Source organism: Pseudophryne corroboree, chromosome 9 (assembly GCF_028390025.1).
Source record: "Pseudophryne corroboree isolate aPseCor3 chromosome 9, aPseCor3.hap2, whole genome shotgun sequence".
Classification (NCBI taxonomy): Eukaryota; Metazoa; Chordata; class Amphibia; order Anura; family Myobatrachidae; genus Pseudophryne; species Pseudophryne corroboree.
In genome coordinates, this window is record NC_086452.1 from 239,766,273 (window position 1) to 239,793,085 (window position 26,813).

The following is a 26,813-nucleotide window of genomic DNA, read 5'->3' on the forward strand; positions in this document are numbered from 1 at the left end:
ATATTCTAGTTAATTTTTTCATTAAGGCCATTGGGCTGTAATGAATTTAGTTTGCAAATCCACCGTGATTCCAGATGGTGCAAGGCCCTAACTCTGTCACCACCGCGCGGTAGCGGCGGCACATGGTCAATTATTTGATACTTTAAGGCAGACAGTGGATGTGCCTGTGCGCAAAAGTGTCTAGCCACTGGCTGGTCAGTGACTTTTCCTTTAATGGCCAAATTAATAGATGATCGGTGTAACCCCATCCTTTCACGAAAAGTCCTGCTGGTTAGACCGACATACAACAGCTTGCAAGGGCACATGATGTAATAGATTACATATCTGGTGGTGCACCTAACAACATGTCTAATTTCAAATTTCTGCATAGTAGTTGGATGCATGAAGCATGTCCCTGCAATAAAGTATGTATACATAGTACATGAAGGGCAGCTATAGCAACCCGGATGCTAGGTATAACCAAACAGGCCAGATTTTGGGGAATAGTCGGTGATGTCTGTTTTCACAAGCTGGTCTCTCAAACTTGACCCTGTCTAATAGCAGGTCATAATGCGAGAATTCTGGAATCCCGTAAGCTCTTATTGGTGCTTACAATAGGCCATAATGCCTTAGTGGCCCTAGGTATAAATGGACTGGCTGTAGTAAATTTCGTTGTCCAAATGCATTTTTGTACAGGATCAACAGCTCTTTGAGTACCATTAAGTAGAGATCCACGATTCAACTTCATCACTTTGGATTTCGTTTGATCCAGATGTTTCCAACTATATCCCCTAGTTTTGAATTTATTAACCACAACATCCAATGCATCCGATAAATGTGCGTGGTTACTGGTGATCCACGCCACACGCAGCATCTGCAAATAAGGTAATACATTTTTCAGCGATGTTGGGTGATGGCTGCTTGCTTCAAGTAAGGTGTTTCGGTCTGTTGGTTTATAAAATACAGTTGATTCAAGTTTGCCTGCAATCAGGTGTACCATAACATCCACATAATTGATTTTATACCGATCATAAGCATAAGTAAATTTGATAGAAGTAGGTAAAACATGAATCGAATCCATCATTGTGCATATGTCATTTTTGACACCTCCCCAGAGTAGGAACAGGTCATCTATATAAAGTATGAACCATATAATGTCCTTCTGATACCTGCTTTCATTGAAGAAGAGATCTTGGGGGTAATTCCAAGTTGATCGCAGCAGGAATTTTGTTATCAATTGGGCAAAACCATGTGCACTGCAGGGGAGGCAGATTTAACATGTGCAGAGAGAGTTAGATTTGGGTGTGGTGTGTTCAATCTGCAATCTAATTTGCAGTGTAAAAATAAAGCAGCCAGTATTTACCCTGCACAGAAATAAAATAACCCACCCAAATCTAACTCTTTCTGCACATGTTATATCTGCCTCCCCTGCAGTGCACATGGTTTTGCCCAACTGCTAACAAAATTCCTGCTGCGATCAACTTGGAATTACCCCCCTTGTTCCATGTATACATGTTTCACAAGTATACATGTATAATGTATACTTGTGAAACATGTATACATTGGCGAATGCCAGAGCTACGCTACTGCCCATGGCACACCCTGTCAGCTGTAAATAATATGCGCCATCAAAAACAAAATAATTTCTTGTTAACACCAACCAGAGCAACTGAAGAAATAGGGCTTTATTGAAACAGAAATCTTCCTCCAACGTAGTTATGAATGATTCCATGGCCTGCAGACCTTCCTCATGGGGTATAGATGTGTACAAAGATGTTACATCCATCGTGCACAAAAGTGTACCATCTCCAAGGTTTTCGAATTCGGCTATTTTTTGTAGAAATGTAGTGGTGTCCTTCAGATAAGTCCCTCTCTTACACACATGCGGCCGGAGCAGTGTATCAAGCAGCTCAGCCACTGTTTGGTATAAAGAACTCCTAGCGGAGACGATGGTTGACCCCGGAGGGTTAACAAGACTTTTGTGCACCTTGGAAAGTGTATACAAAGAAGGTACTATTGGATTCTGAGAGGTTAAGGCCGTGAAGGTCTTCTCATTTATCATGTTGCTTGAAACCGCTAACTTGAGGATACCTACAAGCTCCTGTTGGAACCATGATATAGGATCATAGTGCAATTTTTGATAAGTGTCTGTGCAGGACAATTGGTGCATAGTTTCAGCTTTGTATTGACATAGATCTTGAATGACTACGCTGCCGCCCTTGTCCACTGGGCGGATTACTATACTTGTGTCATGCTTAAGATCCTGGATGGCTTGCCTTTGTTGCTTATAAAGATTGTTATAAATAGTTTTTGGAGTTGCTGTATATCTTGTCACTGAATCATTTAGAAGACGTCCAAAGGCTTTCAATGATGCGTTTGCGGAAACAAGATCAAAAGTTGTTTTTTTGTATTTATACAACACTCCATTGAATAGATCAGATGATTCATATCAGGGTGATATTGAAAATACTCTTTAAACTGCAAGTTATGACCTAGGTGGTGCAAATCTGATTGCCATTCAAACGCACAGTGGTGATTTGTGGGTACGAATGAAAGTCCTTTGTTCAAAATGGATTCCTCTATAGTAATCAATTTTCTAGACGAAAGATTAAAGATCAATTTTTATTCTTCCTGGAAGTTGTTACTTTTGTAGATCCTTTCGTTTTGTCTACCCCACCTTGTTGACTTGGACCAGTGTCTGCCCTGGCCCGGGTGGTATCCTCTAAAAGGAAGACGTTGTGTCACGGATGAATCATCTGAGTCTGCAACTATGAAGTCACTATCACTGTGTATGTGTAGTGACTCCTATCAGGACGGTCTCCGCATTGTCTTCTGTTCATCAGAGCAGGAGCCCGGATATTGCGTTTTAAAGAATCCGTACCTGTCAACCAACGATATACATTGTGTTCCTCATAATCATTTTGTACGATCTGTAATTTAGTTTTTTTGAATTTAAGGAGATCACGTATGTAGTTGTCGACTTGTTGATTACGTTTTGTCCACCAGGAGGTATGATCCGGATCTTGCAAGGATACTAGATGAGTTGTCCGAAATGCCGCATTGACGACGTGGTGGTGCATTTTCTGTATCTGCATGGCTGAGAGTTATTACTACTATTAATACACATATTTGAAAAATCCTGAAGTGCCATGCTGTGTTTTTAACGGAGGATCTTGATGAAATTGGGACTATATATATATATATATATATATATACTATATGCAATGCAGTTAAGATCCCTGTATTCAGATCCGGACACTGCTCAGAATACAGACGCTGGGAACCCAACTAGAATCTAAATGCCGGAGCCTGTATTCCAAATGCGGGGATCCTGAACTGCCATGATTCTTGAGAAGTAAGCTGCGGGGGAAGGGAGTGGGGCGAGTGGGTGGAGAGGGAGGGAGAAGAGGGGTTAGGTGTAGGCTGTGAGGGGAGGTTTATGGTTAAGCTGCGGGTAGGGAGGGTTAGGGTTTGGCACACCTGGGGAAGTTTAGGCTGGGCGGAAGGGGGGCTAGGTTTAGGCTGCAGGAAGGGGGTGGCTAGGTACCACTGGGAAGGGATAAGATTAAGTGTAGGGGGGGGCACTGGCATTTCTATATTGGGTGCAGTATGTGCGGTGCACACGGGCCCCTGAGTCCAGAGGGGGCCCCCACCGCACACGCTGCACCCATTTTCTAAATACTCACCCCTCCGAAGTCCCACGCCGACGTCCACGGCGATGTTAAAACTCTGTGAAAATGGTGCAGCAGCCATTGTCATGGAGTTCTGCACATGCGCAGTACAAAAATCACTGGAAAAATGTCCGCTGCGCCATTTTCCCGGAGATCTGCGCATGCGCAGTAGAGTCTGAGTGCTCTAGTGCTCAGACTCTCAGTGCTGCCAGCAGAGAGGAGGGGGCCCGAATGGAGGAGGCTGCACCCAGGCCTCCTCCTCTCTTAAAGCGTTCCTGGGGGGGCATTAGGGTCAGGCTTTGGGAAAGGTGGGTTAGGGTTTGGGAGGGTTAGTTAACAGGGTTATTTTACATAATTAGTAAGTGTCAGGATTTTAATCTCTGGGATGCCGCTGTTGGTAATAATATCCCCTAATCTTAACACCTTAACCCAAACTGCTAAAACAACCCTAATGTCCTATCCCTAATTTTTACCTGGGGTCAGTATTTTGGCATGGGTGGGTGGGATGATGGCTATTTGCCTAGGGTGCTGAGAAACCTTGCACCAGCCATGGGTGTAACTATACAATTTGCGGGGCATGGCCTGGCACAGCATGGAGTAAGCAGCAGGCTGCTGTCGCTCCCTATTCTTCATCCTTGAACCCATCCTTAAACCCGGTGTTTTTGGAATTCACACTCATCTGCTGCTGTGTGAACCTCTCCTGCACCCCCTGAGACGTCTGGCGCCACTGTGCGCCTTGTACCTGCAGAGATTTGGACATTGTGGAGGGACCTCCCCGGCCCGCAGCAGCGCCTTCTGCCCTGCTTGTGACCTCTCCCTGCACAAGGTACTCTCCTCTCCCCTCTCTGTGGTGCTGGGACACATGATCCATTATTAACTGCTGCTGGCAATTACAGGGGCCTGCTGCTTCCCACCCAGTGTGCTGCAGTATATATGTTTATGCCTGGGCCCTGCATTGGGCTGGTTACCTGAGTCTCTCTCAACATATTTGGATTACAATTCTGATGTGCTGCACTGCCTTCTATGAATACTGACTGTGCCCTGTTTATCTTGGATCCTGTTTGATCACACTCAGGGGTGCATTTTGTGTTTCTTAATTCCCTGAAGCAGCTACTGTACTCCAAGCTTCACTATATAAGACTTTGCCACTCTCTTTGTGCTTATTTACTCTTTTTTTCCTGGAGCGATTATTCCGCCTGCAGTAGTATGGGAAAAACCGGCAATGCTGCTGCCACTGCTGCGCGCTTGGAAAGATTTGCTAGAAATCCATGCGGGCCGACACCCCCGCGTACCCAGGCTACACCACCTCCTTCACCGCAGCACGCTTCGGGGGAAACCTCTGTTACTGATGTTATGCAATCCACACAGCAAATTCTGCAAGCCATCAATACGTCTGAGACGAGGGTGATGGATAAGATCGGCCAGGTTCAGGCTGATATCTCAATTATTCGTCATGACATGCAAAGGCTGCGTGAGTGTGTGGGGGGTGTAGAGCAACGTGTCTCTGACATTGAAGATGTGACTGCACCACTCAAGGATAGTGTCGCTGACCTTTCATCCCAGATGGCTGCTATTAAAACCAAGTTGTCGGATATGGAGGGCCGCTTACGAAGAAATAACGTACGCTTTGTGGGGCTGCCTGAGCGAGCTGAGGGTACACATCCAGAAAAATTCTTGGAGGACTGGCTACTCAGTGTGTTTAAAAAAGATGATTTTAGTGCGCAATTCGCGGTGGAGCGTGCACATCGTTTACCCTTTCAGGCCCCCCCTCCCGGTGCCCCAGCGTGCACCTATATTACCCGAATGCTCCACTTCAAGAATCGGGATGCCATTCTCTGCCTGGCCAGGTTGCATGGTCCGTTGCAGTTTGATAACCACTCTGTCTGTTTTCCCTGACTTTGCTATGGACGTACAGAAATCCAGGTCCCAATTTCTTCAGGTCAAATGAAAGCTGAGGGACAGGCAGATTCAGTATTCAATGCTGTTCCCTGCCAGAGTGCGGGTGATATATGAGGGCTCTACCCATTTCTTCAACTCTCCGAGAGAGGCCGAGGCGTGGCTGGAGCAGAGACCCCGTGCACCTCGCTGAATGGAGCTCCTATTGTACCGCCAGTTTATTCTGTGTTTTTCTCTCTCTCTCTCAGTTTTTTCTTTTTTTTTTATTATGTGAGAGTTCATATGGTTGACTATTGTATGTGAAGGTTTATTTGTATGTCTTTTTACCGGGGGCCACTCTCCTTTACAGGGAGCCCTTGCTGTGATATAGTAGTTGGGGGGTGTCTACTCCTAACTGTTCCCTTTTTATGACCTTTACTATTTAGTTTTTTTTTTAGTTTAGGTAACGGGAAGTTTGGTTGGGGATATAGGTATATCTAGGTTCCTGATGGATGTACAGGGTGGGGGGTGGTTGGGTTGTTGCTGTTTTATTGTTTTTTTGCTTAAATATTGGTATTTTTTGTTATGGTCAAGTACTGCTGGTGATTTAAGGCTGCAATGTATCTTTATAGCCATGGTGGATGTGTTCTGGCGTCCTTGTTTCTCGATTGCTCCGAACTTTTTCTCTTCCTCTCTTTTGCGTATTTGTACACCTGCTGCTCTGATCTACATGTGCTCTGATGAGGTATTCTCTGTCATTGTGTCATTTCACCTTTTTCTCCTTTTCTCCTGTTTTCCAGTCTAACGTCTTTCAATGTTGGTAGCATCTGAGGGGCTTCACCTACTCGGCTGGAATGTGAGGGGCCTTAACAATAAAATAAAGAGAGCATTGGTCCTGTCGCAAGCTAAAAAATATAAGGCGGATATCATTTGCTTTTCGGAAACTCATTTGGTTGGTGTTAAGATGATGGCCCTGAAAAAACCGTGGGTGGGATGGCTGTTTCATTCTACCTTTTCACAAAATGCCAGGCGGGTGTCTGTACTTCATAGTCAGGTGGATCAGTATGGTCGCTTTGTTTTTCTTAGAGCCTTCGTTAACTCCACCCTTCTACATATTCTTGCAGTATATGTTCCCCCCTTTACAATAATTATGTTTTCCGACAAGCTATGTCGTTTGTTGCATTGTCACCATCTACTCCCACCATCTGTATTGGTGACTATAATAATGTAATGGACTTATCTTTAGATAGGTGGAGAGAGAGCCCCCATACTGATCTATCATCTCCTTCTCCTACCCCCTTCTCTAATTTAACTACTGAATTGGGATTCATTGATATTTGGAGGGTCCGGTTTCCCCATGAGAGCCAATACTCCTGCTATTCGGCTACTTTTAATACATTCTCCCGTATTGACCTGGCCCTCATATCATCAGATTTGACCCCTAAGGTAACTCAGATTAAATACTTACCCAGAGGGATTTCCGACCATTCACCTGTCTTATTGGTCTTAGATCCTTTGTCTCCCCAGGGGGTCTTGTTTTGGAAACTTAACCCATTCTGGCTGTCCTTAATGGGTGATGGAGCTGATTTGCTTGCTGACTGGTGAGACTTCCAGGATTTTAACGCCTCCTGCCCTACCCCTACTGTTAAGCATGATGCATTTAAAGCCTCTATCCGTGACTCCCTTATTAAAAGGGTGGCTGCTATTAAAAGGTCTAGTAGGGAAGAGGAATCCCGCCTTGAAAAAATTTGTAGTCAATTAGAAGCCGACTATATTTTGCACAAATCCCCCTCCTTGCATGCTAGCTGGGAGATGGCTAGACGGGAGTGGACGACGTTTCTTTTAGATAAATCCAAGCGTCGGTTATTGTTCTCCAAGCATTCTCTATACTCACAGGTGGAGATTGGGGGTAGTTATCTCGCCTTCCTATCTAGGGAAGAGAGGGGTAGTATTTCTGTCCAACAGGTGTGTGATCCCCAGGGTGTTATGAAGTACTCGTGCCCTGATATTACTGAAGTATTTTTTGATTACTACTCTTCGCTGTATGGGTCTAAAGTGTCTTATACAATGGATCAACTGAGAGACTATCTCTCCCATATACAATTGCCCCAACTGTCTCCGGAATCTGTTGAATATTTGGATTCCCCATTCACCACTGAGGAATTAGATGCTGCTATAGCATCGTTCCCCAATAATAAGGCTCCCGGGTGTGACGGAATACCCATTGAATTGTACAAACGCTTTAAAGAATTCTATACCCCTTATTTGGTTGAACTATTTAACACTTTGTTTGACTACGGTTCTTTGCCCCCCTCGATGTCTGAGGCTATAATAATAGTAATTCTTAACCTGGGTAAGGACCCCACCTCCCCAGACTCCTATCACCCTATCTCCCTATTATCTACAGATGTAAAAATTTTGGCTAAAAGTGTAGCTGTTCGTTTAAATAAAGTTGTTACATCTATTGTCCACTGTGACCAAACGGGTTTTATGCCGGGGAAGTCTACGGTACAGAACCTCCGAAGACTCTTTTGCCATCTGCAGAGAGGGAACAGGTCCAAGGCAGGGGCAGTGGTGGTGTCCCTGGATGCTGCCAAGGCCTTTGACTTGGTAGAATGGGGGTACCTGTGGGAAGTGCTTCATAAATTTATGTTTGGTCCCAAATTTGTTCGGTGGGTCCAGTTGCTCTATTCTTGGTCCAGTTGCTCTATTCTTCCCCGACTGCTCGTGTTTCAGTCAATGGTCATGTGTCACGACCCTTTTCACTGGAGAAGGTTACGAGGCAGGGCTGCCCACTCTCTCAGGCCCTATTTGCCCTTGCCATTGAACCGCTAGCTAGTTGCATACGTATGTCCCCGGACATTGTAGGCATTAAGGTTGGGAGCCATGTTGATACTATTGCACTATATGTTGACGATATGCTTTTATTTCTTAATGATTCTGAGAATTCGTTACTCACTACGTTGCAGTTAGTTAATCATTTTGGAACTTATTCTGGTTTACAGATAAATTGGAACAAGTCCAATATCTACCCCATATCTGGTGTTCTCCCTGATGTGACGGACTCCTCTTGCCCGCTGCAGTGGACCCTCCAGTTTAAATATTTGGGGATTTGTATCTCTCCTTGTCCGCAGGACTATGTTGCGTTAAATGTGGAGCCTGTGACACGTAATTTTAAAAAGAAGGCTCACCTGTGGAAGAAGTTTCCTCTCACTGTGATGGGTCGTATTAATTTATTTAAAATGTCTATCCAACCCAGGTATCTGTATGTGCTGCAACATTCTCCTGTGTACATACCTAAAAAAGTTTTTTCCTCTATTGACAGCGTATTGAACTCTTTTGTTTGGGGAGGCGGGGCGCCTAGGGTGGCTATGAAGGCCCTGGTTATGTCCAAGTTAGATGGAGGTCTTGGCCTCTCTAATTTGAGGCTATACTACTTGGCATCTCAGCTGGTTTACCTTTCTTGTTGGCTCCTGGATGCAGGTGGGGACACATTGTTGGGGTTCTATGCCGAGTGGGTGGAGTCTCCTCTCTCTCTACTTCATTTTTTGCTATCTGGCTATACTCTCTCTGTTCTTCCCCCTATTCTTAGACAGGCTCTTCTGGTCTGGCGATTGGCGCACACCTTTTTTGACTGGCAAGACATTGATACTGATACACCCCTGTGGTTTAATGCCTCTTATAGGGAGCTACTGCCCTTATCCTCGGATACTTTATGGCGGCGGATAGGAGTTACAACATTTGCTCAGCTTTATGATAATGTATTCTTAAATCATTTGAGCGGCTACATGGCGACTATGCTGTTGCTAATACTGCTTTTTTTCACTACCTCCAGCTGCATCATGCACTGCAGGCACAGCTGGGTACGGCCCCCTTAACTATATCAGTGTCTCCAGTCAAGAAATTGCTCCTTTCGTTGGGGTCCAGGGGACACATATCTCTGATTTATGCCGCATTGAATGTGCAGGTTAATTCTCATCTGTTTGACCCCTTGAAACTTAAATGGGAAGGTAATATTGGCGATCTCTCCAATGAACAATGGATACAGATTTTGGGATCCATTCGGTATATCACCCCGTGTGTTCGATATCAGCAGGTATATTTTTATACCTTACATAGAACATATCGTACCCCAGTAATGTTGTATAGTGCACATCTTCGCTCTGATACCTGCTGTCCGAAGTGTAATGGGGAGGGTGCTGACTTTTGGCACCTATTATGGTCATGCCCAAGGTTTGCACCATTTTGGGCTGCAGTTTGGAATGATATTGTCCTTACAGAACCATCATTGCCAGTAATGAACTCTAGATTGTGCCTGTTTGGGTTAGACCTTGAAGAGACTCATTCTCTGGTCATATATCGTTATGTACTATGCTTAACCACTCTGGCAAAAGTCTTGATAGCCAGAAAATGGTTCTCCCCTGAATTACCCAATATGTCTCATTGGCGGGCACTGGTCAACGTGGTTTCTGGCCATGAACGAGCAATGTTTAGATCTAGTGACATGCTGGTTAAATACTCTAATAAATGGGATAGATGGAATACGTCAGCCCTTGGAGTGGGTGGAACGTGATGGAAAGGGGAAGGTATCCTGTGTAATGTATACTGTAGCTAATACGGAATGTGATATTATGCCTGTTTGCTCTGGGGCGATGCGGGAAGCATGGAGGCTTTAGAAATGACTCCTTATTGTTGTATTGACTACATAAATGTGATATGTTGCCTGCTACATGTCATATCTTGTTTAACAGATATACTGTAAATCCAATGTCATTGATGTTTTTGATATACTATTTTTTGTACTTGACCTGTTTGTTGAGCTAGGTTTAGCTGCTGTATGTTATTTTTTTGTTTGTATATGTAAAACACTATCAATAAAAAAATTACTGAATTTAAAAAAAAAAAAACTATACAATTTGCACACCCCCCCACCTCCCCCTGCCTAAAAAGTTTCTGGTGCCCTGATATAATTTTGACAAAACAAATGGGCCCTTTTGTAGGCAATTTGGCTCCCTGTGTGAACAGTTAAACATGCACCCCCACCTACAACATGGTATGATGTGAATTATCCAACACAGTCAGACAGTCAGCAGCCCAGGAAGATAATAATAATAATAATAATAATAATAATAATTTTATTTATATAGCGCTCTTTCTCCAATAGGACTCAAGGCGCTTAACAGATACATAGCATAATATAGTACAGAAAATAATGAAGTACATTTTCATAAAATACAGAAGCATGAAGATACTAAAAGGGACATTATGGAAATGCTTGAGTAAACAGAAAAGTCTTGAGTCTACTTTTGAAGGATTCTATAGTTGGGGGCTCTCGCACTGTGCGGGGAAGTGAGTTCCATAGAGTTGGAGCCGCATGACTAAAAGCTCGACCCCCAGATGAATTACGGTAGATTCTAGGCACTGCTAAAAGTCCTTCATCTACAGATTGCAGTAATCGATTGGGGCAGTATGGGTCAGAAGCTGTTTCAGGTACCTTGGGCCTTGGTCATGTAATGCTTTGAAACTCAGTAAGCCAATCTTGAAGATGATTTGCCATCGTACAGGCAGCCAGTGAAAGGAGTAGAGGATGGGTGTTATGTGGCTAGAACGGGGCTGGTTGGTTAATAGCCTGGCAGCTGTGTTTTGCACCAGCTGTAAGCGCTGCAATTCTTTTGCTGGTAGACCAAGGTAGAGGGCATTACAGTAGTCTAAACGAGATGATACAAATGCATGTATGACTTGGCATATCATCTGAGGGAATTAAGTGCTTGATTCTGGCTATGTTCCTCAGGTGAAAGAATGAGGATTTGATTGTGGCTGATATCTGATGTTTAAGTGTCAAGCCACCATCCAGGACAACACCAAGATTCCGCACACATTCACTGGTCTGTAATTCTGAATCCCCGAGTGTAAGTCCAGTTGGTTGGCTATGCTGCAGTCTTGTACTTTGATGTTGCGGTCGTATCATAAGGACCTTTGTTTTATCCGGGTTCAGTCGCAGCCAACTGGCGCTCATCCACTCCTGTAGTTCAGCTAGACAGCCATTTAGGGTTGCTATTGGGTTATCAGTGCCCGAAGCAAAGGACAAGTGCAGTTGTGTATCATTTGCATAGCAGTGGTAGACCAGGCCATGGCGCCTGATTATTTCGCCCAATGGGAGCATGTATACTGCAAAAAGCATGGGGGATAGTATAGAACCTTGTGGGACACCACATGGCAATAGATAAGACAAAGATTTGATACTGGACTGTAAGCTGAGGAAGTTTAAATAACCCAACTGCTAGACTGATGTCATTGGCTTTCATAAGATGACCAGAATTTAAAAGGGGAGCCTGGTCTTACCTAGAAAAAAGTCACTATCCCACACCCGGTAAATGCATCCGGTGGACCGATTCATGACATACAGGAAAAATCATCATAATCACACACTTGTCTGCATTATTATAATTATCCTTTATTTATATGGCACCACAAGGGTTCCGCAGCACCCCATTACAGAGTACATAAACAAATAATCAAAACAGAAAAGCAGCAACTTACAGCTGAAGACAATATAGGACAAGTACAGGGCATATAAACATAGCTACATCAGCAGATGCCACTGGAATAAGTATCAGGTGGCAAAAGACTGCTGGATTTGGTTCAGTTGAAGATAAAAGTATGAAAAAGGATAAGCACATGAGGGAAGAGGGCCCTACTAGTGAGAGATTACATTCTAAAGGGTGACACAGATGGGGTACATAAAGAGCGTTAGGATGAGATTAGGATCCTAACAGAGGGTTAGGATGAGATTTGGCTGGGTTTGGTGAAAAAGCGGGTCTTGAGAGCCTGTTTTGAAGTTTTGTAGAGAGGTGGAGAGTCTGAGGGGGAGAGGTAGGGAATTTCAGAGAAATGGAGCAGCATGTGAAAAATCTTCGAGGTAGGAGTGGGAGGAAGCAATCAGTAGGCAGGAGAGTCAGCGTGCATTAGCAGGGTGAAGAGTGGGAGTGTAAAGGGAGATAAGGTCAGAGATGTAAATGGGAGAGGAGTGGATGAGGGCTTTGCAAGTGAGTGTGAGCAGCTTGAAATGGACTCTGAAAGGGAAGGGGAGCCAGTGAAGGTCTTGTAAGAGAGGAGAGGTTGACGTAGTGCATTTGGTGAGGAAAATAAGCCGGGCAGCAGCATTGAGGATATATTGGAGAGAAGAGAGGTATTTGTCAGAATGCCAGTGAGGAGGAGATTATAGTAGTCCAGTCTGGAGATGACCAGTGAGTGGATAAGGTTCTTAGTAGCATCCTGGGTCAGAAAGGGTTTGATCCTGGAAATCTTTTTTAGATGAAAATGGCAGGTTTGTGAGAGGTGCTGAATGTGTGGTTTGAAGGAGAGGGAGGAGTTAAGGATTACTCCAAGACAGCACACTTGGGGGATAGAGGAGATAGTAGTGCCATCAATAGATAATTCGATTACGGGAGGGAAGATGATCAGCTCGGTCTTAGACATGTTAAGTTTAAGAAAGCGCTGGGACCATCCAGTATAAGAGATTATGTTCTCTTATACTCTCTTTCCATTATGCAGGTGCTGTAATGTAGAGAAAGAATGCCAGAGTTCCCACGCCAGTAACTATGACCTTCACAGTAATATTATTTTCTCCTTCACAATGCACTGTGAAGTGAGAATATTCCCAGGAAATGTGACAGAAACCATTAACCATCCTGACACAATAGTATATTACACTTTATATAGATGGTTTAAATAATGGTTAAGTAAGTAAAGGTATAACATTCTGATGTGGGGAAATTTATTTATTCTTGATTGAGCTTCCATGTGCAATATTGTGGAGTGAAATACTGCTACTAAATATACAACAACTAGTTACAAGTAGTGATGTGCACCAGACATTTTTCAGGTTTTGTGTTTTGGTTTTGGGTTCGGTTCCGCGGACGTGTTTTGGATTCGGACGCGTTTTGGCAAAACCTCACCGAAAATTTTTTGTCGGATTCGGGTGTGTTTTGGATTCGGGTGTTTTTTTCAAAAAACCCTAAAAAACAGCTTAAATCATAGAATTTGGGGGTCATTTTGATCCCAAAGTATTATTAACCTCAATAACCATAATTTCCACTCATTTTCAGTCTATTCTGAACACCTCACACCTCACAATATTATTTTTAGTCTTAAAATTTGCACCGAGGTAGCTGTGTGACTAAGCTAAGCGACCCAAGTGGCCGACACAAACACCTGGCCCATCTAGGAGTGGCACTGCAGTGTCAGACAGGATGGAACTTGAAAAAAATACTCCCCAAACAGCACATGGCGCAAAGAAAAAAAGAGGCGCAATGAGGTAGCTGTGTGACTAAGATAAGCGACCCAAGTGGCCGACACAAACACCTGGCCCATCTAGGAGTGGCACTGCAGTGTCAGACAGGATGGAACTTGAAAAAAATACTCCCCAAACAGCACATGGCGCAAAGAAAAAAAGAGGCGCAATGAGGTAGCTGTGTGACTAAGATAAGCGACCCAAGTGGCCGACACAAACACCTGGCCCATCTAGGAGTGGCACTGCAGTGTCACGCAGGATGGCCCTTCAAAAAAATACTCCCCAAACAGCACATGACGCAAAGAAAAAAAGAGGCGCAATGAGGTAGCTGTGTGACTAAGATAAGCAACCCAAGTGGCTGACACAAACACCTGGCCCATCTAGGAGTGGCACTGCAGTGTCAGGCAGGATGGCACTTGAAAAAAAATACTCCCCAAACAGCACATGACGCAAAGAAAAATGAAAGAAAAAAGAGGTGCAAGATGGAATTGTCCTTGGGCCCTCCCACCCACCCTTATGTTGTATAAACAGGACATGCACACTTTAACGAACCCATCATTTCAGCGACAGGGTCTGCCACACGACTGTGACTGAAATGACTGGTTGGTTTGGGCCCCCACCAAAAAAGAAGCAATCAATCTTTCCTTGCACAAACCGGCTCTACAGAGGCAAGATGTCCACCTCATCATCATCGTCCGATTCATCAACCCTTTCACTGTGTACATCCCCCTCCTCACAGATTATTAATTCGTCCCCACTGGATTCCACCATCTGTTCCCTGCACACACTACACTACCTAGACTACCACTGACCCTGCTCCTGTTTCCTGCACACACTACACTACCACTAACCCCGCACCTGTTCCCTGCACACACTAAACTACCTAGACTACCACTGACCCTGTACCTGCTCCCTGCACACACTACACTACCACTAACCCTACATCTGCTCCCTGCACACAACTCACTACTGATAACCCTGCACAACTACACTACTGATGTGCCTGCACCTGCTCCCTGCACACACTACAGTGACATGCAGTGAGGTGAGGCAGAGCCTTTCCTGTCATACTAATACGCCAGAGTTCTGAGTATATAAATTATATGAAAAAATATAAAGAATATATTAGAAATACCTTCTTTGTATTATTCTAATTTTTTTATAGTCAAATAAAGAACAAAACCTCTCCTGCAAAGTTGCTGACACATAATTTGTTTTCACACTAATATATATATATATATATATATATATACATTCATAGTGGTCAGAGAGGTGGTCTCTCACCTGAATTGCCCACATTCTTGTGGTATTAGCTCCCTCCAAGGGTATAGGAAAGCAAATCTAGTACGTTCTGCAGCTGCAGTAGAAGTTTGGAACTCCAGGTTTTCTGGGCTGCACAGCTCAAAGTAATAATGTGGAATTCCAGGTTTTCCAAGTCGCACAGAGCCAGCAAAAAATCAACAGCAAAGAAATAGTTTAAAACTCTCATTCATTTAGGCTCCTACACACTAATGCTTGCTATAGGTCACTTAGTAGGGAATGCAGGGCCGTAACTAGGTGTGTGCAGATTGTGCCACCATACAAAAGCGCTGCATGGTAGTGGGCGCTATTGGCGGCACTTGTCAGTTATCTGTTTTCATTACGTTCACTTTTAGCTTCATCCTTTTTTAAAGCCCAGCATCTCCTGACCACCCCTGTCTCCTTTCCCCGCCCCTTCCGTTGCTAATACCTATACTACATTCATGACCTTGATAGCTCTTTGTTATTTAGTCATACGGTCCTTTATTACATTTCAAGATGTTGACATACCTGGGATTCAAAACCATTGCCTGGGGCTTTGCAGTCAGACAGTCTATTTATTGAGCTATCTGCTCTTGTATTGAAAGCTAGAGAATTCTAAGCTACATAATTCTAACTATTTGAAGCCTACCTTCTACTCAGTGAAAAAATAACATTGCAGCTGCAAGGAATTGGATGTGTGACTGCACACTACACAGCTTTGTTCAATTGCAATGCTGATTTTTTTTACAAAGCACAAGTAACTACATATAGTTAGAAATCTCATAGTTTTTATGCAAGCAAGATCAAATAGCTCAATAAGTAGGGTGTTTTGTCATGCCTCTTCCCCACGAGGCATGCACCTTATGTCCCTATTGCAAAAATTGGGTGGGCAATTCTTTTTCTGGCACAGGATACCAAAAAAGTCTAATTACGGCTCTGAAAAAAAATGAATGTAGTGCCAGGAACCAAGGAATATGGCCAATTATGGCTGCAAGCCACTGCAGCGGCTGACTGCTAAGCATGAAGAGTGCTAGGACCTCTTATGCTCATTTATTTATTTTCTGTTTGTATCTGTATTTCCAGGCCTAAGCCTGGCTTGCTGTTCTTCAGAGTCTACTGCCAGTAAAGGGTACACACCGGAAATCTGCCTGCCAAATCCTTATTACAAATACCCGTTTTAGACTATATAGTGTATTTAAACCCAGTTCCACCCCCAACTTACCTGGTTTCTGAATGGGTGGAGTTACACGTTCTCCTCCACTCTGGAACACTTCTCACATCTGACCTCTCTGTCTTTCTCCCACAGTCCATGGGCTCCATAAAATCTCTTTTCAGGCTGCTTCTCTTCCCATGATACAGTTACCTGCCTTTGATGTGCCCCACCCCCTTTTCCATTCTTTAGCCTCTTGGGTTGCTGAGAAAGGAAACCTGGCTCCATATTTGGTCAATAGTGACAATCTTTTTGTAGCGTGCTATGGGGGCAGCCATTTCTGTTAGCCCCTGATACTCTATATCTGTCTCTAGCTGTGCAGCGGCCAGGGGGAGCAGGAGCATCCTCTGCCTGCCTCCGCAGTCGGCAGCCCTGGAACACTTAAATTGCATTTGCGGGGGGGCAGGTGGCACCCTGCCCCCTTGCCCAGCCAGGCCCTGGTCACAACACTCACTACAGATGACCCCCCCCCACACACACACACACACACACACACACAGAGTCCTGTCCCCACACTCACTACAGATGCCCCCCCTCCACACACACACAGAGTCCTGTCGCCACACTCACTACAGATGACACACACAGAATCCAGACAGTGGCTACTACTCACCCCAGTCACTGAGCACAGGTGGCTGCTGCTTGCACTTTGGGTCCCTATTTCCGGTGTCTGTGTTCCTGCACTTCCTGGATTGGTCACATGACCAATCTGAGGTGCCTATCAGAGTTAAAGCCTGCCCCAACACTGTGAGGCATGCCTCCCTTTTCTCTTTTCTAAGCAGCATGATTGGCTGCTGTGTTGCCCAGCTCTGCTGTACAGGCAGTGTCTGACAGTGTGAGAGATGTGGCTGAGCTCTCGCTGGCTCATCAATGTTTTTCTCTGCAATTCAAGGAGCCCTTCAAATCTGGCTAGTTTAACTATAACAATTATTGCATTAATACAAAGAAGATGCTTATAAGTTATAAATATTTTCTTTGTATTATTCTAAACATTTTTATAAAAACTGTAAATTATGACAGGGAGCATGACAGGTGAGGCTCTGTCTCCCCTGCCTCCCCTGACTGCATGTCCCTGGGAGCTACTTATTATTACTAACAGGTAATAGCACAGGAGCTCCCACCTAAGATCAGAAGAGAAGGTGTGGATTTTATCTGATGAAAAAGGATCAGAGATTGTAGAATCTATTAAATATCATCAATAATAACAGTACAATTAGACTGTCAGAAGTACATGTAGTAATACAATATAGAAATATGAAACTTCAGTGGCAGAGACACGAAATTGCAAACTATAATGAGCAATAGATGCTTTGTTGCTCCAACCAGTGGCGTCACCAGGTGTGGTGACACCCGTTGCGCACTCTGCACTGCTTCCCCGATGCTGCTGTTCAAAAGGGGTGTGGTCTAACAAAAAGGGCATGGCCTCACTGGGGTCTCCATTTCTTCACTCCGGGGGCGTGTCCAGCATCCCCGGAGATGCTGGCTGCCCCCAGAGACTGGGCTGAGTGCAGTGCCAGCTTTTCATGTGTGACAGGAGTTGAGTGCTGCAGGTGAATATCACACTGCAGCACTCTGCTCCTATCACTGCAGAACTGCCGGCACTTTGGTGTCACCCCTTCCAAGGGTGACACCCAGATGCGGACCGCAACCCCCGCACCCGTCATGTGACGCCACTACCTCCACCATGGTGACTTAAGAGAGTAGGTCTCCCAGGTGCAATCTACATGTGTGCATGCACCTCTCGCACCAGTGCAGTTGTCAAGCAAACTCTGGCACATGCACCATGTTCCTGATAATTTCTATACCATGCATGCACAAATTTTAATTAAAAAATTATGGCTACGGTGAGGCATGACCTCAGGAGGGTGGGAAGGGCCTCATGTGGAGGGCGGGACCTACTCCGCAACCCCCCGTTTTTGTCATTTTGGGGGTACGCCCGCACCAACCCTCCCTGAACTGATAGATTTTGTACGCAAGTGCAGGGTATATATTCAAAGATTACCGGCGTGTCGGGGAAAACGCAGGCGTAGCTGGGCGAATGCTGGGCGGGTGTGTGACATCAAAAGCCGTCCCTCCATCGTTAGAATCTACGCACACGAAGAGTAACTACAGGGCTAGTCTTGTTTTGCACAAAATGATTTTGAAGGCGATCTGCTGCACAAGCGTTTGCACTTCTGCACAGCGAAATTACACTCCCCGGTGGGTGATGACAATACGTTTTCACGGCTGCTAAAAGTAGCTAGCGAGCGATCAACTCGGAATAGCCCCCATTGTCCCAGATAATTGTACTGTGTATTTGTACAACCAAATTAAGTTGTAAGTCGACAGCATTAGGCAGTGTATCAACAGCCATTTCCCCTGTTCCTTCACATGGGCGGAACTGGTAAATGTCCCCTCCTCTGTGATGGAACCCAGATACTGTATTGTGGCCATATAAACTGTGAGATATTGGGGGTTTACCGCATTTCCGGTACGTACTAAGCTCTGGTCACCGGGGCTTTATTGCAGAGGGTAATGGCTATGAGTTTCTTTCCGCATCGGTGTTATCAGTGTGATCGGATACCTCACAGCATCACTGGTGTACGCCGCGACCATCTGCACATGCGCAGAAGGACTGCTGGTTCATAAACCTAGAAGTAAGAGCTGCCCTTTGCGATACTAATCGAATATGGTAGTACATATGTGATTAGTATCAGCACAGTAAGTGGTGGGCTGTACCATGCAAGGTTGGTACATTCAGCCCAATGTATGGCCATGATATCTGCTTTGTAAGAGGCTGTCAGATAAAATGAGTGTCAGTCTGACAGGCATTTTATCTGACCATGTATGCTGAGCATAACACTATTCAGATATGATCGTAGATGTGCTAAATTTAGTTTCTCAGACATCCGGCGGAACTCCCAGCACAGGGCTAGTCCGCCCCGCATGTCTGACCATACCCCCCTGCTAGTGTGCAAAGCATTGCACAGTGGTGATGCTTTTGCACCCACTGAGTAGCTCCCTGCCAGTGCAGCTCCAGCGCGCTAGCAGGCCGCTACTCGCCGCGTCCTGGGTCGCAGTGGCTGCATGTGACATCATGCAGCTAAAGCGGCCTGCCCCCGCGATGGTCCAGACATGCCTCCTTTGGCACGTACCCTCCCACCCTGCTACCACCTCTTCCAGTCAATTAGGCAGAGGCGATCGCAGCCCTGAGATGCTTTTAGCATCTAACTGGGCTCCCGGCGTGTGCGTGCGCACTCCACATAGGGACTCAGACTGTGATCGCTGCCGCTGCAGTGATACTGTCTGAATTAGGCCCCTGGAGCCATTTACCCTAACAGGTTGTATGAGGCAGAGGTATAGCATTGCATATTCCTAAATTGCTGGGATTACTCAGTCCCTCCTACTTGTTCTTTATCTCAATTATTAGTCTGTGATAAAACTCAATGGACTTTTCCATTTTCTCTTGCACTAATCTACACCTGAAAAAAAGACAATATTTTCAGTGCGTGTTACCCACCACCTTACCCACCAGAGATGAGCAGGTTCGGCTCTCAGAGATCCGAACCCCCCTGAACCTCCCGGTCCGAGCCAGGAACCGAGTCCGGCTCGGGACTTCCCACCAGACTCGGATCCCAGAACAAGGCATCATCCCGCTGTTGGATTCTTGCGGGTTTTGGATTCCATATAAGGAGCTGCGTATCGCCGCAATTTTCACTCCGGACTTGGGCCCTCATTCCGAGTTGTTCGCTCGCAAGCTGCTTTTAGCAGCATTGCACACGCTAAGCCGCCGCCTACTGGGAGTGAATCTTAGCTTAGCAAAATTGCGAACGAAAGATTCTCAAAATTGTGATTAGAAATTTCTTTGCAGTTTCTGAGTAGCTCAGGACTTACTCTGCCACTGCGATCAGTTCAGTCAGTTTCGTTCCTGGTTTGACGTCACAAACACACCCAGCGTTCGCCCAGACACTCCTCCGTTTCTCCAGCCACTCCCGCGTTTTTCCCAGAAACGGTAGCGTTTTTTCACACACTCCCATAAAACAGCCAGTTTCCGCCCAGAAACACCCACTTCCTGTCAATCACATTACGATCACCAGAACGAAGAAAAATCCTCGTAATGCCGTGAGTAAAATACCTAACTTAATAGCAAATTTACTTGGCGCAGTCGCACTGCAAACATTGCGCATGCACATTAGCGACTAATCGCTCCATTGCGGAAAAAAAATAACGAGCGATCAACTCGGAATGACCACCTTGGAGAGTGAGGGAGACCTCTGTCTCTCTTTGGGTGGTGGCGTCGGGTGGGATCAGTGTGTGCTCTTAAGGGGGTGCTGTCCTGTGTGCTGTTAGGGGTGCTCTTCTGTGGTGTCCTGTGCTGTTAGGGGTGCTGTACAGGGTTGCTGATATGGGGTGTCCTGTGATGACTGGGGTGCTGTGCAGGAATATTGCTATCCTGTGATGTACAGGGGTGCTGTTCTGTGGTGTCATGTGCTGTTTGGGGTGCTGTACAGGGGTGCTCTGTGCTGTTAGAGGTGCTGTACATGGGTGTTGCTGTCCTGCACTGTACAGGGGCACTGTACTTTATGCTGTAAAAATACAGGGTTGTTGTTAAAATACAGGTACAATGGCCCTGTCCTGTATGCTGTAAAAATTCAGGGATGTTGTTTAAATACAGGGGTGCTGTGAAAATACAGGGGTGCTGTGTCCCTATCTTGTATGCTGTAAAAATACAAGGGTGTTGTTAAAATAAAGGTATACTGGCTGTGTCCTATATGCTGTAAAAATACAGGGGTGTTGTAAAAAAATGGGGTGTTGTGAATATACAGGGGTACTGTGTCCCTGTCTTGTATGCTGTAAAGATACTGGGGTGTTGTAAAAATAAAGGTACACTGGCCCTGTACTGGATGCTGTAAAAATACAGGGGTGTTGTTAAAATACAGGAGTGCTGTGAAAATAAAGATGCACTGTTCTGTGTGCTGTAATAATAAAGAGGTGCTGTCCTGTGAAATGGAGAACAAAATTTTGGAAGAAACAATAGTGAAAGATCAGGAACCACTTCCAGTTCCTAGTACTAGTGCTGAAGCTGCTGCTGCCATCAGTCATGACATTGATGATGCAATTCCATCAACATCATCTGCTAAGGCAGATGCTCAATGTCATAGAGGGCATGTAAAATCCAAGACGCAAAAATTAATAACCAAAGAAAAAGAGAAATTATCTGATAAGAAACATAAAATTGGCAAAATGCCATTCACAACACGAAGTGGCAAGGAAAGGCTAAGGCCTTGGCCTATGTTCATGACTGGTGGTTCAGCTTCTCATGAAGATGGAAGCCCTCCTCCCTCTTGAAGAATTTAAAAAAATAAAGTTTGTTAAAGCACAGGAAAAAAAACTGCGTGTTCAGAGATATTACAAATCCCCAAGGATACTCCCAAGTGTGTCTGGGTTGCGATGTCTAGGCCTGACCTTCCCAGGATTGTGTGGGAAGAGGAGGCTCCTACCACCATTTGCACTATCCCTGCAAGTGCTGGAAGGAGCATCACCAGTCGAGTTGCTGATATTGAGATTGAGGATGTCACTGTAGAAGTACACCAGGTTGAGGAGGATATTGGTGTAGCTGGTGCTGAGGAGGAAGTTGACAATGAGGATTCTGATGGTGATGTGGTTTGTTTGAATAAGGCACCAGTGGAGATAGTTATTGGCCATGAGATGAAAAAGCCCATTGTCATGCCTGGGCAAAATACAAAATATCCACCTCTTCGGTGTGGAACTTTTTCTCTGTGAGGATGAGGATGTAAACACTCAAGGAGGTGAGGAATTGGAGAATGAGGTTGAGGACAACATCTTGCCTCTGTGGAGCCAGTTTGTGCCAGGAGAGATTAATTGCTTCTTTTTTTGTGGGGGCTCAAATAAACCAATCATTTTAGACACAGTCAATTGGCAGACACTGTCACTGAAATTATTGGTTTGTTAAAGTGTGCTGGTCCTGTTTATACAATATAAGGGTGGGTGGGAGGGCCCAAGGACAGTTCCATCCTGCACATCTTTTCTTTGTCTGCCACATCATTCCAGGGGTGCTGCCCTATATGGGGTGCTGCCCCTCTTCTCTATCATTCCAGGGGTGATGCCCCACTGCCATTTAAGTCCAGGGGTGCTGCTGCCTTTGTGCTATGCTGTGTAATTCTCTAGCTGTGCTGCCTATGCTGTATAAGTCCATGGGTGTTGCCTATCTGCTGTATAAATCCAGGGGTGCTGCCTAGCTGCTTTATAAGTCCAGAGGTGCTGCCATATAATTCCTGGGGTGCCCTGTCTGAACCCACTCTCTAGTAGTTATATATTCTAGTGTGCACTGTGTACCCAGCATTAGAGAGGTTCTTCTCAATTATTACATGTTAGCAACTGAAATGAATGGCTTCAATTAATCATTCTTATTTTTGTTTATTATTAATGTTCCACATTTTAGGATTATTTACAAGATGAACATTTGTTGTACAGGGTTCTTTTCCTTTATTTTTTTAAATGTTTTCTCCTTAATAATTGTACAATGTACAATTGTACAATAGGGTTTTTGCAAGACCTCGCAGTGTTAGGAGTACAGAGTTTCAGTGAACTTGTATTGCATCAGCTTTCCATTGCACTGCAGCACTAGATGGGCCAGGAGCTCCTGAGAGGCACCAAAAGTTACTGAATAAGGGCCCAGCATGGAGTCTCATGGTGGCTTACAGCCAGGAAGCTGTCTGGCTTGCCAGGCTGAGGCATGCTGGTGGCACATAGGTTAGCATTGCCTCCTCCCACAGTCCTACTTGTAATATGAAATGATTTTGGACTTGAGTGGTAATCTCCACTAGGGCGGGGGTCATGAGGGGCTGATAAAACATCTAAGGGGCTGCTTTATTTAAAAATAAAATATGAAAAAACTAAACAAGACACAAAGGTATGTTCACATGCGTGTAACTGGGACACACAGGTATGATCACATTCGTGTAACTGGGAGCTGTGAAAAACCAAAATAAGGCATCTGCCACAAAATATGTTAAGAAAAATGCAATAAAAAAATTGCGGAAAAAAAGAAACCCACGAGATTTTCACAAAATAAGTCTCCATACTCCGTGGAGGGGAAAATATCCAATCTTGGTCCTTTGATATATACCAGTTTATAAGCATCCCAGCATTAAATCCGAGATTATCGTAATCCCTGAAAATGGAGAAGGGGTACAAAATCGGAGGCATTGGCCCCTAGTTTTCTGTTTGTCCAGTAATGTGGTAATTATATACTGTATTTGCTTGATTAAAGCACTTTCTGTTCCACGCCAAGATAAGAGTGGAGGTGAAAGCCTGTGTGTTGTTCCTGATTGCGTGTGCCTCTCTAATTTTTAATCACCTTCTTGACACTGTCCTCTTCCTCTTTCCTCTTCTCATAATGTGAAAAATCATCAAATATGGAGGTGGTATGTTTGTAGCTAGCTATGATTCGGAAATCTTGGCAAGCTTTTAACAGTGGGTCCACCAATCTAAGGGTGGGTGGGAGGAGCCAAGGACAATCCATCTTGCACCTCTTTTTTTCTTTGCATTATGTGCTGTTTGGGGCCTGATTTTTAAAAGTGCTATCCTGTCTGCCACTGCAGTGCCACTCCTAGATGGGCCACATGTTTGTGCCGCCCACTTGTGTCGCTTAGCATAGTAATTCAGCTACCTCTTGGCCTAAAAACAATATTGTGAGGTATGAGGTGTTCAGAATAGACTGGAAATGAGTGAAAATGAATGATATTGAGGTTAATAATAAAGTAGGAACAAAACAAAAAAACTAATTGTGTGATTTTAGCTGTTTTTATATTTAAAAAAAAAAAAATTAGTGATCCAAAACCAAAACCCGAAAGGGTGGGTTTGGCAAAACCAATCCAGATCCAAAACACCAACGGAGATCTAGATCCAAAACAAAAACACAAAAACCGGAAAGCGTCCGTGCACATCTCTATTACCCACCGTATAGTATCACTAAATCAAAGACTGTAAATACAGTAAACCACTACTGCTGTTGTTACTGCTACACAGTGCTAAAAGTAGGGTGGTATGGGTTGTACGGAGTACCATTAAGAAATATGGTGGTGGTACTCCGTACCACCAGTGGGGCATAATTCATAAGGGAGATTTTTGTGTGTGGGACATAAAATGGTGTCAGTGGCATTAATGTGTATGGCATAACATGTAATAGGCATTACGGAGTGTGGTATAATATGTAAGGCATTACATTGTGTGTCATAATGTGTAATGGGCATTACGGTGAGTGACATCATGTGTAATGGGTGTTACAGTGTCTGGCATAATGTGTAAGGGGCAGTATGGTGTGTGGCATAATGTGGCCATGCCCCTATTATCATGTTGCCATTTCCCTAGTTTTGTGTGAGCACGCCCCCTCATGACACGTGACCACTCCCATTTTTACTATCAGTGCCACTAAGAAAAAATTTCTATTGCACCACTGCTGCTATATAATATATTCCTCTAAGTAAAGTTAATTTATGGTCTAGAATGTAAACGTTCCATTTGTCATAGCTTCTATATTACAGCTATTCACCCCTTGACATTTAAACAATGGACTTTAACCATTAGCTCTTGCTGCATACCCTCATTGGCAAAATATTAACTGCAAAAACTACTGTAAATAACCCAACTTAAAATTGAATTTCTCAACAAACCGCCACATTAATATGAAATCATTGGTGGACTTTGAGCAATTTGAAGTCTTATGCAAGTATGTTTTTGGCAATCTAAATAAAAAATAAAAGAGACTCTGACATTTTTTTTTAATAAAATCATTGTTTATTAACTAAACCTTCCAAAAACAATACATACATATTATATACTGCACTGTAAATCCCTGACTCTTCTTTTAATTGAACAGAATTGTAATAGTCTAAGGGGGATATCCAATTAGCTGTGGTAATTTACCATGGCTAATTGTCCCACTGGGGTCTAGATGTGGCTTACCAGTAATTTTGTTTCACCTGCTTCAGCCAGGCAATACCAAATCCCCGTAAACAGCACTGTTGTCATGCGAACACGGTGCTGTTTCTATCGAAAACACACTGGATTCACTGAACCTGCGTGTTTTCAGGAGGAAAGCTATTTATTTATGGGCAATCCAAATTGGATAGCCTGTAAAAATAAGATTTTAAGCCTAACGGTAAATCTTTTTCTCGTAGTCTGTAGAGGATGCTGGGGACTCCGTAAGGACCATGGGGATAGACTGGCTCCGCAGGAGACATGGGCACTTTAAGAAAGACTTTAGGTATGGGTGTGCACTGGATCCTCCCTCTATGCCCCTCCTCCAGACCTCAGTTAGAGAAACTGTGCCCAGAGGAGACGGACAGTACGAGGAAAGGATTTTTGTTAATCCAAGGGCAAGATTCATACCAGCCACACCAATCACACCATATAACTTGTGTATCCATTAAACAGTTAACAGTATGAAAAAACAACTTAGCATCAGTCCAAAACTGATGAAACTATAACATAACCCTTATGTAAGCAAAACTATATACAAGTCTCGCAGAAGTAGTGCGCACTTGGGACGGACGTCCAGCATCCTCTACGGACTACGAGAAAAAGATTTACCGGTAGGTTTAAAATCTTATTTTCTCTTACATCCTAGAGGATGCTGGGGACTCCGTAAGGACCATGGGGATTATACCAAAGCTCCCAAACGGCGGGAGAGTGCGGATGACTCTGCAGCACCGATTGAGCAAACAGGAGGTCGTCCTCAGCCAGGGTATCAAACTTATAGAACTTTGCAAAGGTGTTTGAACCCGACCAAGTAGCAGCTCGGCACAGTTGTAGTGCCGAGACCCCTCGGGCAGCCGCCCAAGACGAGCCCACCTTCCTAGTGGAATGGGCCTTGACCGATTTTGGTAACGGCAATCCAGCCATAGAATGCGCCTGCTGAATCGTGTTACAGATCCAGCGAGCAATAGTCTGCTTTGAAGCAGGGGCGCCAACCTTGTTGGCTGCAAATAGGACAAACAGTGCTTCTGTTTTTCTGACTCTAGCCGTTCTGGCCACGTAAATTTTCAAAGCCCTGACTACATCAAGGGACTCGGAATCCTCCAAGTCTCGCGTAGCCACAGGCACCACAATAGGTTGGTTCATATGAAAAGATGACACCACCTTAGGCAAGAACTGAGGACGGGTCCGCAATTCCGCCCTATCCATATGGAAAACCAGATAGGGGCTTTTATGAGACAAAGCCGCCAATTCCGACACTCGCCTAGCCGAAGCCAAGGCTAATAACATAACCACCTTCCAAGTGAGATATTTTAACTCCACCGTTTGAAGTGGTTCAAACCAGTACGACTGAAGGAAACTCAACACCACTTTAAGGTCCCAAGGCGCCACCGGAGGTATAAAAGGAAGCTGAATATGCAGCACTCCCTTCATAAAAGTCTGTACTTCTGGGAGAGAAGCCAATTCTTTTTGAAAGAAAATGGATAAGGCCGAAATCTGAACCTTAATGGAGCCTAATTTTAGG